Source organism: Oncorhynchus mykiss, chromosome 17, assembly GCF_057628025.1.
Source record: "Oncorhynchus mykiss isolate SJ-2025 chromosome 17, ASM5762802v1, whole genome shotgun sequence".
Classification (NCBI taxonomy): Eukaryota; Metazoa; Chordata; class Actinopteri; order Salmoniformes; family Salmonidae; genus Oncorhynchus; species Oncorhynchus mykiss.
In genome coordinates this window covers 16,367,311-16,380,555 of record NC_143038.1, presented here as the reverse complement: position 1 = coordinate 16,380,555, position 13,245 = coordinate 16,367,311, and positions in this window count along the sequence as shown.

Below are 13,245 nucleotides of genomic sequence, written 5' to 3'. Positions count from 1 at the left end.
CCCGACATCGGGTGTCGGACTCGGGAATCAAAATTAAAGTCTGCCCAGAATTGGCCCAAGTACACTTGACCATTTCCGTCTACCGTAATTCAGCCGACTTTGCCGGAATCTTACCAGAATCCCACCCAGAAGCGGCCTGATGCAAATTTAAATACATCTATACAAAATTAACCGATTTAGTCATTTTAAATATTACGATTATACTTTTTATGCATACAAATTATACCCATCCACCAAAAAAAAAGGTTATGTCGGAGGAAACACTGTGACCGCAGGCTACAGAGCAATGGGACGTTGCTACAGAGCAATGGGACGAGGACATCCCGGCTGGCCAAACCCTCCCCTAAATCGGACGACGCTGGGTCAACTGTGCGTCGTCTCATGGGTCTCCTAGATGCGGCCGGGACTGGTATCAAACTAGTGTCTGTGGCAACGCAGTTTGCACTGCGATGCAGTGTCTTAGACCGCAGCGCCACTCAGGAGGCTTCGTCAACATTTGTTTTTAATGCTTATCAAATGCCTTGCACAAAGTATCAAAATACTAAAATACAACTTTAACAGGACTCTTAAAGAATTTCATTTAAATGTTAATCGTATTTTTTGATCACAGAAGCAATGAGAAAATATGGAAAAATAAATAACCCGTGTAATCATCTGCCAGAGAGGAGCCCCAATCGGCCCGAGACCCAAGTAATACATTTGTGCCAGATAACTCACACCGAATCCTGAGCTCAATCCCCACATCATAGCCATAAGTAATACTGCCTAAAGCGGCCCACATGATGTAGGCCGAGTCTTACTCTCAGCCGAGTGCCTCGACTCTCAGTCGGAATCGGCCCAGATCCACTGTGCTAGCTGAGCTGCTCTCTCCCACTCATTCTTTCTCTTGCTTTTTACCTTTCCATTGGCTGTTCAATCAGTCCCTCTTTGTGCTTGGCCTATCCAGCACATGGGCATGTAGAGTATCTGGCAAATAAAGTAGTGCTAGTAGTAATGATGTAGGGGGCTAGTTCGCAACATAAATGCTGCATTCAAAACAACTGGGAACACTGAAATCGAATTTATGCACTTATTTCAGCATGAAACATTAAAAACATGGCATTTGAGCGGTTATTGTCTTGTTCTTCACTGTAATCAGAGGGCTAATATCAGTACTTTGCATGCCAGTCTCTCTTGACTAAAAGTAAAGGAGAGACCGACTGCATCACTTTTTGTTTTAAAGTAAGAAGCATTAATCTAGTTCAAGAAAATTGTGATAAATAAAAAAGTATTCCAGTTTAATTTAAGGACCAAAACATTGACAGCTGTGCCTTCTTTCTTAATGGTGTCCATTAGTAGGGGTTTCTTTGCAGCAATTCGACCATGAAGGTCTCCTCTGAACAGTTTATGTTGAGATGTGTCCGTTACATGAACTCTGTGAAGCATTTATTTGGGCTGCAATCTGAGATGCATTTAACTCTAATGAATTATCCTCTGCATCAGAGGTAACTCTGAGTCTTCCTTTCCTGTGGCAGTCTTCATGAGTTCCAGTTTCATCCAATCAAATTGTATTCGTCACACGCGCCGAATACAACAGGCGTAGACATTAAAGTGAAATGCTTACAAGCCCTTAACCAACAATGTCGTGTTAAGAAAATACCCGCCCAAAAAAGTAAGAGATAAGAATAACAAATTATTAAAGAGCACTATTTAGGAGCCTCTTGGACCTAGACTTGGCGCATAGGGTACCGCTTGCCGTGCAGTAACAGTGAGAACAGTCTATGACTAGGGTGGCTGGAGTTTTTGACAATTTTTAGGGCCTTCCTCTGACACTGCCTGGTGTAGTGGTCCTAGACAGCAGGAAGCTTGGCCCTGGGGAAGTATTGGGCCGTTCCCACTACCCTCTGTAGTGCCGTACCAGGCAGTGATGCAACCCAACAATATGCTCTCGATGGTGCAGCTGTAAAACCTTTTTGAGGATCTGAGGACCCATGCCAAATCTTTTCATTCTCCTGAGGGGGAATGGGTTATGTCGTGCCCTCTTCACAACTGTCTTGGTGTGCTTGGACCATGTTAGTTTGTTGGTGATGTGGACAACAAAGAAACTTGAAGCTCTCAACCTGCTCCACTACAGCCCTGTCGATGAGAATGGGGGCGTGCTCGGTCTTCCTTTTTCTGTAGTCCACAATCATCTCCTTTGTCTTGACCACGTTGAGGGAGAGGTTGTTGTCCTTGCACCACACGGTCAGGTCGCTGACCTCCTCCCTACAGGCTGTCTCATCGTTGTTGGTGATCAGGCCAACAACAGTTGGTGATCAGTCTGGTGATCAGACACTGTTGTGTCATCTGCAAACTTAATGATGCTGTTGGAGTCGTGCCTGGCCATTCAGTCATGAACAGGGAGTACAGGAGGGGACAGAGCACTCACCCCCTGATGGGCCCCTGTGTTGAGGATCAGTGTGACGGATGTGTTGTTACCTACCCTTACCACCTGGGGGTGGCCCTTCAGGAAGTCCAGGATCCAGTTGCAGAGGGAGGTGCTTAGTCCCAGGGACCTTAGCTTAGTGATGAGCATTGAGGGCACTATGGTGTTGAACGCTGAGCTGTAGTCAATGAATAACATTCTCACATAGGTGTTCATTTTGTCCAGGTGTGAAAGGGCAGTGTGGAGTGCAATAGAGATTGCATCATCTGTGGATCTGTTGGTGCGGTATGCAAATTGGAATGGGTCTAGGGTTTCTGGGATAATGGTGTTGATGTGAGCCATGAACAGCCTTTCAAAGCATTTCATGGCTACAGACGTGAGTGCTACAGGTCGGTAGTCATTTAGACAGGTTACCTTAGTGTCCTTGGGCACAAGGACTATGGTGGTCTGCTTGAAACATGTTTGTATTTCAGCCTCAGACAGGGAGTGGTTGAAAATGTCAGTGAAGACACTTGCCAGTTGGTCAGCGCATGCTCGGAGTACACGTCCTGGTAATCCGTCTGGCCCTGCGGCCTTGTGAATGTTGACCTGTTTAACGGTCTTACTCACACCGGCTGCAGAGAGCGTGATCACACAGTCTTCCGGGAACAGCTGATGCTCTCATGCATGTCTCAGTGTTACTTGCCTCGAAGCAAGCACAGAATTTAGTTAGCTTGTCTGGTAGGCTCGTGTCACTGGGCAGCTCTCGGCTGTGCTTCCCTTTGTAGTCTGTAATAGTTTGCAGGCCCTGTCAGAGCCGGTGTAGTACGATTCAATCTTAGTTCTGTATTAACACTTTGCCTCTTTGATGGTTCGTCCGAGGGCATAGCAATATTTCTTAGAAGCTTCCGGGTTAGTCCCACTCCTTGAAAGCGGCAGCTCTACCCTTTAGCTCAGTGCAAATTTAGCCTGTAATCCATGGCTTCTGGTTGGGGTATGTACGTACAGTCACTGTGGGGACGCAGTTCTCAATGCACTTATTGATGAAGCCAGTGACTGATGTGGTGTACTCCTCAATGCCATCGGAAGAATCCTGGAACATATTCCAGTCTGTGCAGGCAAAACAGTCCTGTAGTTTAGCATCTGCTTCATCTGACCACTTTTTTTATTGACAGAGTCACTGATGCTTCCTGCTTTAATTTTTGCTTGTAAGCAGGAATCAGGAGGATATAATTATGGTCAGATTTGCCAAATGGAGGGTGAGGGAGAGCTTTGTACGCATCTCTGTGTGTGGAGTAAAGTTGGTCTGGATGTTTTTCTCCTCTGGTTGAGCGTTTAACATGCTGATAGAAATTAGGTAAAACTGATTTAACTTTCCCTGCATTAAATCATAGCGCTTGATGGTTTTTGCCATCAACTGACCTTCATGACTGACTGACCTTCATGTCTTAAAGTAATGATGGACTGTAATTTCTCTTTGCTTATTTGAGCTGTTCTTGCCAAAATATGGCCTTGGTGTTTTACCAAATAGGGATATCTTCTGTATACCACCCCTACCTTGCCACAACACAACTGAAGGAAATCATTTCCACAAATTAACTTTTAACAAGGCACACCTGTTAATTGAAATGCATTCCAGGTGACTGACTACCTCATGAAGCTGGTTGAGAGAAAAGCATGTGCAAAGCTGTCATTTCATAGTATTGATGTCTTCACTACTATTCTACAATGTAGAAAATAGTAAAAAAATATTTGGCTATTTCTGACGGTGATGGATGTTGTGCTTATCTTGAAAATAGCCCATGTCAAGATGAATTACTTTGAAAAACAGTGCTGCTGTTTCTATTTTTTATCTAAAACAGATAAGTCCTCTCTTTTCAGCCATAAGCATTTGCTTTCCAAATGGAACGTTTTTTCCCACGATTGCAAACAGACAGCTGCAAACAACCATAGAAATGTAACACATAGATGGCAGTTCCCATTCAAGTATTGACTGGCAGCCATTGCGAATGTACCTTTGAGTTCAATAGTCCAATTGCCAGGGTTAGAAGATCTGAAGCCGTCTATGGATTGATTATATGTCTATGGCCACAATGAAACAAATTGTATGTTTTGTTAGCATGCTGGCCAAATTGCAGCCTTTCTGACTGTAGGCAACCGGTAACTGCCAAAATAAAGGAAACACTTGAGTAAGTGAGGGAGATAAATAATATGTTATGGTGTGGGGTGCATTTTCCTGGCATGGTTTAGGTCCACTTGTAGACTCTATGCCAAGGCACATTGAAGCTGTTCTGGCAGCTTGTGGTGGCCAAACACCCTTTTTAAGACACTATGTGGGTGTTTATTTAATTTTGTCAGTTGCCTACATGTACTTGTGATCAAATTGTATCCACAGTAAGTTTTTAGAAACTATTGATCCTATGTGGCAAAATTATGCTCTCTGTTGTATTTTGAACATTGACAGTGGGCTCCTATGGTTGGGCCCCCTTTAGGATTGGGCCCAGCACCTGACTTACACAATTTATGTATTATGCAGTTTTTATTTGTCGTTTTTTTATGAATCATTTACCCAATCAAGGCACGGCCCCCCCAGTTACCATCGTGTGCTCCCTACCTCCTCTACTCCCCCCATCTGACGAACAGCAGAGCGGCAGCAGGCAGGAGCAGACTCCTGAATCCTCCTGTGCTTGGCGGTTGCAGTAATATATATATATATATATATATATATATTCACTACCATTCAAAAAGTTTACCGTTGGAAATGTCCTTGTTTTTCAAAGAAAAGCACATTTTTTGGCTATTAAAATAACATCAAATTGATCAGAAATACAGTGTTAATGTTGTAGATGACTATTGTAGCTGGAAATGGCAGATTTTTAATGGAATATCTACATAGGCTTGCAGAGGCCCATTATCAGCAACCATCACTCCTGTGTTCCAATGGTACGTTGTGTTAGCTATTCCAAGTTTATCATTTTAAAATGCTAATTGATCATTAGAAAACCCTTTTGCAATTATGGAGTCAGGGTAGCCTAGTGGTTAGAGCGTTGGACTAGTAACCGGAAGGTTGCAAGTTCAAATCCCCTAGCTGACAAGGTACAAATCTGTCGTTCTGCCCCTGAACAGGCAGTTAAACCCACTGTTCCTGGGCTGTCATTGAAAACAAGAATTTGTTCTTAACTGACTTGCCTAGTTAAATAAATAAAATATGTTAGCATGGCTGAAAACAGTTGTTCTGATTAACGAAGCAATAAAACGTCAGACTAGTTGAGTATTTGGAGCTTCAGCATTTGTGAGTTTGATTACAGGCTCAAAATGGCCAGAAACAAAGACCTTTCTCCTCTCTTATTCTTGTTCTGAGAAATGAAGGCTATGCGAGAAATTGTCAAGAAACTGAAGATCTCGTACAACGCTGTGTCCTACTCCCTTCACAGAACAGAACACAGAACATCTGGTCTCTAACCAGAATAGAAAGAGGAGACCCTGGTGCACAACTGAGCAAGAGGACAAGTACAAGTACAAGTACAATATTGTCTAGTTTGAGAAACAGACGCCTCACAAGTCCTCAACTGGCAGCTTCATTAAATAGTACCCGTAAAACACCAGTCTCAACGACAACAGTGAAGAGGCGACTCCGGGATGCTGGCCTTCTAGTCAGAGTTGCAAAGAAAAAGCCATATCTCAGACTGGCCAATAAAAATAAAAGAATAAGATGACAAAATAACACAAACAGAGGAAGATTGGAAAAAAGTATTATGGACAGACAAATCTAAGTTTGAGGTGTTCGGATCACACAGAAGAACATTCGTGAGAAGCAGAAAAAAATGAAAATATTCTGGAAGAGTGCTTGACGCCATCTGTCAAGCTTGGTGGAGGCAATGTGATGGTCTGGGGTTGCTTTGATGGTGGTAAAGTGGCCGATTTGTACAGGGTAAAAGGAATCTAGAAGAAGGAAGGCTGTCACTCTATTTTGAAACACCATGCTGTCCCTGTGGACACGGCTTATTTGGAGCCAATATCCTCCTACAACAGGACAATGACCCAAAGCACAGCTCCAAACTATGCAATAACTATTTATAGAAGAAGCAGTCAGCTGGTATTCTGTCTATAATGGAGTGGCCAGCACAGTCACCGGATCTCCCTATTGAGCTGTTGTGGGAGGCAGCTTGACCATATGGTACGTAGGAAGTGCCCATCAAACCAATCCAACTTGTGGGAGGTGCTTCAGGAAGCATGGGGTGAATCTCTTCAGATTACCTCAACAAACTGACAACTAGAAAGCCAAAGGCTGTAATTGCTGCAAATGGAGGATTCTTTGACGAAAGCAAAGTTTGAAGGACACAATTTGTTATTTCAACTAAAAATCATTATTTATAACCTTGTCAACATCTTGACTATATTTCTTATTCATTTTGCAACTCATTTCATGTATGTTTTCATGGAAAACAAGGACATTTCTAAGTGACCCCAAACTTTTGAACGGTAGTTTTTGTAAATGTGATATTTCAGGTTTTATTTTTAATACGTTTGCATACATTTCTAAACGTGTTTTTGCTTTGTCATTATGGGTTATTGTGTGTAGATTGATGAGGAAAAAAACTATTGTATCAATTTTAGAACAAGTCTGTAACGTAACAAAATGTGGAAAAAGTGAAGGGGTCTGAATATTTTCCGAATGCACTGTAAAGACCATATATGGTCATAAACTATTTAAACACTGCACCCAACGACCACATGGCAACACACCAGTCAATAAACACAAATCATTAATAAAATCAATAAACCCCATCATCCTACCCTTGGAACATGTTAGTAACATCACATCATGTGTCCAAATCGTAAATACTAGCATCAGTGCCCTCTGGTTGACCTTCACCCATGTCAGTGTTCTCTTTGGACATACAGAGGAACAGGGTGTTTTCACAGGTCTTTCTGTGGTGGAGAATAGAGGAATAGAGCCGTAATGGCAGTCATTTCACACAGTGCTGGCTTGTTTTTCGTGTTTTCCTCTCTCTTAGTGGCCTGGGGCACTAGGAAGCCCTGTGCCCATGTCATGTGATGGGGGCCCGACCTGGGCAAGTGAGGGTGATTGAATCATACTGATATACTGAGAAATGTCAAGGCCCGGAGCTGTCCTGATACACACGCACATCCACACACAATGACTAACAGACACACGCACACACACAAAGACATTTACCAAAGCAACATTTACACAAAGGCTTACTCACAAAGGCTTACTCACGGAGCCCTCAAACTCCATTGAGAGAAAATGTTTGGACAGGGAGATTCGATTAGACGTGGGCGAACCATTCTAAAGGCCACCACTTTCATGCTACAGCTGTTACTAATAGTGATGGACATTTACCCTGCCCCCACCCCAATGGAACTTTATCATTGTTACAGTAGTAAATATGTATTTAAAAATACAATTTCTTATTTAATTGGTGTCATTATTATTATTATTATTGTTTCATTCACATGGAGCTCTGAGCTTAAGAATTTCACTGTATCCTGTAACTAAAACTGTGACCCTGTGACTAATATAATCAAATCTAATGAAATTACAGTTGATTTTCACATTTGGAGGAATTTAACTGCCCATCTATATGAATCTTGGTAGATAACATGTATGTATAGCAATATTATTCACTATACGTCTGTCGCTGTATATTTGCAACCATTCTCATCATTATTAGACAATCATTTGCAACAGCATGACTGCATACTGTAATTCGCATACTGTAATTCGCTGTATATTAGATTGGATTAGATTTATGAAAAGTGACTTTATTTTGGTCAGATTAATTTTGTTGTTATAGCATAATAAATATAATTGTTGTCAAATGAATTGGTTTAGGGTGTTTGTTCAGACATATTTTCAGGATTTTCAGACAAAACACAATATTATTATCAAATACCTAAGTAAGTGAAATATAGATCCAACATCTGTGTCAGGGATAAGACTTCAGCCAAGTAGAACACCCTTTAAAACACTACAGCCAGCATAAAAATACTTTTTCAGTCCAACCCCATTTACAACAATAACAGAGACACCTTCCGTCTTCCTCCGAGGTGATTGGTCACATGGACTGGGGATGAAAAATGGAGTCCTCGCGGCCTAGTATTTATCTGTGACCTTTGGTGCATGGGTGAGTTCATTAGGATAGTGATGTACAATGGACCGGTAAGAGATCAATACCAACACTGTGTTCCAAATGGCACCCTTTTCACTACTTCTGACCAGGGTCAATAGGGCTCTGGTCAAAGATAGTGCACAATGTAGGGAACAGGGTGACATTTGGAATGCACACAGGTCTGCTGACGTGGTGAGGGCAACATGGAGTGGCACACTTTCCTTGCTGTAATATGTTGTTTTCTGTAGCTCCCTATTGATCTAGTTTGGCTAATGACCTCAGGGTTGGCTAAGGCTCTGGTCTTAGCTCGTTAAGCAATACTGCAGAACTCTGCATGGACCTGTGTAAAACTGGTGTTAGGGTTCCAGGGACATAGTGTATATATACAGCCTTCAAACCTTAATTGTTAGTACAAGTTTCTAAGCCACTTTGCTCAGCCTGCTAGCCTGGGGCGGTATGAAATAAGCATCTCAGAGTAGGAGTGTTGATTTAGGATTAGTTTTGCCTTTCGATTATAAACAATAAGACTAAATGGACGGTGGAGGGCTTGCAAACCATTACAGACTACGAAGGACAGCCGAGAGCTGCCCAATGACACAAGCCTACCAGACAAGCTAAACTACTTCTATGCTCGATTCGAGGCAAATAACACTGAAACATGCATGAGAGCATCAGCTGTTCCGGAAGACTGTGATCACTCTCTCCACAGCCGATGTGAGTAAGACCGTTAAACAGCTCAACATTCACAAGGCTGCAGGGCCAGACAGATTACCAGGATGTGTACTCAGAGCATGCGCTGACCAACTGGCAAGTGTCTTCACTGACATTTTAAACCTCTCCCTGTCCGAGTCCGTAATACCAACATGTAATACCACCATAGTGCCTGTGCCCAAGAACACTAAGGTAACCTGCCTAAATGACTACCGACCCGTAGCACTCACGTCTGTAGCCATGAAGTGCTTTGAAAGGCTGGTCATGGCTCACATCAACACCATCATCCCAGTAACCCTAGACCCACTCCAATTTGCATACCGCCTCAACAGATCCACAGATGATGCAATCTCTATTGCACTCCACACTGCCTTTTCCAACTTGGACAAAAGGAACACCTATGTGAGAATGCTATTCATTGACTACAGCACAGCGTTCAACACCATAGTGCCCTCAAAGCTTATCAATAAGCTAAGGACCCTGGAACTAAACACCTTCCTCTGCAACTGGATCCTGGACTTCCTGACGGGCCGCCCCCAGGTGGTAAGGGTAGGTAACAACACATCCGCCACGCTGATCCTCAACACAGGGGCCCCTCAGGGGTGCGTGCTCATTCCCCTCCTCTACTCCCTGTTCACTCCTGACTGAAAGGCCCGGCACGACTCCAACAGCATCATTAAATTTGCCGATGACACAACAGTGGTAGGCCTGATCACCGACAACGACGATACAGCCTATAGGGAGGAAGTCAGAGACCTGTCTGTGTGGTACCAAGACAACAACCTCTCTGTCAACGGGATCAAGACAAAGGAGATGATTGTGGACTACAGGAAAAGGAGGACCGAGCACGGCCCCATTGTCATCGACGGGCCTGTAGTGGAGCAGGTTTAGAGCTTCAAGTTCCTTTCTGTCCACATCACCAACAAACTAACATGGTCCAAGCACACCAAGACAGCCGTGAAGAGGGTATGACAAAACATTCCCCCCCCCCCCCCAGGAGACTGAAAAGATTTGGCATGGGTCCTCAGATCCTCAAAAAGTTATACAGCTGCACCGTCGAGAGCATCCTGACTGGTTGCATCACTGCCTGGTATGGCAACTGCTCGGCCTTCAACCGCAAGGCACTACAGAGGGTAGTGTGTACAGCCCAGTACATCACTGCGGCCAAGCTTCCTGCCATACAGGACCTCTATTACCAGGCTGTGTCAGAGGAAGGCCCTAAAAATCGCCAAAGACTCCAGCCACCCTGGTCATAGACTGTTCTCTCTGCTACCGCACGGCAAGCGATACTGGAGTGCCAAGTCTAGGTCCAAGAGTCTTCTAAACAGCTTCTACCCCCAAGCCATAAGACTCCTGAACATCTAGTCAAATGGCTACCCAGACTATTTGCATTTTCCCCCCACCCACCCTTTACACCACTTTAACTCTCTGTTGTCATCTATGCGTAGTCACTTTTATAACTCGAACTACATGTACATATTACCTCAACTAACAGGTGTCCCCGCACATTGACTCTGTATCGGTACCCCCCTGTATATAGTCTCGCTATTGTTATTTTACTGCTGCTCTTTAATTACTTGTTACTTCTATCTCTTATTGTTATCCGTATTTTTTTTTTAAACTGCATTGTTGGTTAGGGACTCATAAGTAAGCATTTCACTGTAAGGTCTACCTCCACCTGTTGTATTTGGAGCATGTGACTAATAACATTTGAGTTTATTTGATTTGGAGAGCTGATCCTATATAAGCACAATTTGCTTGATACTGTACATACGGCCCCTGGTCCCAGATCTATTTGTGCTGTAGAGCAAACTCCTGTGGTCATTATCATGCTGTGCACCAATATCCCTTTAAAAAAGGCAGCAGTCAAAACTTCAGGGCTGGATTCGATCATGGATTCAATAAAATAATATATATATTTTTTTGTGTGCAACCTAATTCAACTATTTGCATTATTATGGTGGTTTGCTACCATCCGGTCACTACAAGCGTCACTACAGACCCTGGTTCGATTCCAGGCTGTATCACAACTGGCCGTGATTGTGAGTCCCATAAGGCGGCGCACAATTGGCCCAGCGTCGTCCGGGATAGGGTTTGACGGGGTAGGCCGTCATTGTAAATAAGATTTTTTTCTTAGCTGACTTGCCTAGTAAAATAAAGGTTAAATAAAAAATTAAATAAAAAACAGCACTAACAGATCTGGGACCAGGCTATTAGCCTCATGCCCCGGCCAGCAGATATCCCTTCCTTAAAGTGACAGTCCAGTCTCCTTTTCCTTGATGTTTGCAGTTTTCTATAAAAAAAACACTATTTTGCTCAAAACTTTTTTTTTTGTCTTTAGTATGTGTACTTTACTCTATTTATACTTGGGATATCGCTTTTCAACAGAAAACGTTTTTAAAAAATGGCTGGAGGACGTCTTTACGGCCCTGTATCAGGGGCTATTTATATGGTCGGTCAGGGGTTTGAAGAAGGCCACACTGGTCCTAAGACCAAGGACTTCAATTAAGGTCAATGGGAACATGATCCTGTGTGGCTCAGTTGGTGGGCACATGGCACTATCAATGCCAGGTTAGTGGTTTCGATTCCCACTGGGGACACATACACAAAAAATGTATGCACTCACTGTACTGTACATTGAATTGGGTAAAGTGTGGCTATATGGCATATTTTATACATTATGGGGTGGTTTCCCAGATTCAGTTTAGTCCTGGACTAAATAGCTATTTCAATGGAGATTCTCATTTGACAATGCTTTTTAGGCCCTAAAACATTCAAATAGCATCATAGTGAAGCAATGACTGTATATATGAATGGACAAAGACATCGATCGCGTGACAACATTCATTCCTATGTGAAAAGTCAATTGCGCACCGAAGCCAAATGAAGTTGGTTAAGATGGCGTCTCATGGAGACATAACATGCGTAGTTTGAGCTACTCCAGGAAGTGACATTGCAGGGTAGCTCAGTGTTGCTCCCTGTCATTGAATAACTCAAGTAGAAGGCTGACCGAGGTACTGCAGGCTGCTATTAGCAACTATATAAAACTTATTCTGTGTAATTTTTAAATAATCGGTTCAAGGACATGGTGTCTTAGAAGCAAATATTGGTAACTATTGTACCATGACTGTCTTTAAAAAAATATTATTTACACGATGATTGACCATGAATATTCACTATAACGGGGGATCTTGTGTTCTGCTAACAATGCCTGCAGTACCGCGGTCTGCCTGAAGCGACCGTGGTTTCAATGAGAAGGGGCAGTCGTTCTCCCTTGCAGTGAAGACACATGTTTATTTATTTACAGGGGCATTGGCAAGACATAGAAAACTGCTTCGAATCTGCATGCCACCATTTTGGCAGGGCCGAGATGTGGCCTGATTACACTCTGATCCCAAGACAGGTATGAGTTATCCTGGGGTGGGCGGAAGTGTGTCAGAGGAGTATGTTTTAGCCCAAGTATTACTGTCCTTGTTCCACTGCCAGAAGTGTGTGTGTGTGTGTGTGGGGGGGGGGGGGGGGGGGGGGAACCAGCAGCACCAATGTGTCGGAGGAAGACCATGAGTAGAATAATCTAAAGAAAGCCTAGTGTAGACTAGATACAAACCAGGTGAGTTTTGACTGTTCAAAGGGCTGACAAAAACTACTGTAGCAGAAGCCAACAGGGTGTAAACTAAGAAGAATCTATATCTAAGGTGAGAAAGTCTTTCTATATTCTATATATCGTAGCGCTCCTCGCTATATGAGCCACGTTTACAATCCCCACCAAGTGGGTTAACCCAATCGGTGCGATGCACAGGGTGTTTGCCTTTCACACCATCGACCTGAGTTTCCCTGCACTGTTGCCCGTGAGGCTATCGGAGAGGCGTGTACACGTGAGGAACTTGGTATAGAAAAGTGTATGAAGATGCACTCCTGAAAGAACGGGGGTAATGTAGCGACCTTAACACAACACCTACCAACCTCTTTCAGGTTTTGACCTCGTGGCGTAAGTTGCAGGCTTGGCAGTCGCTG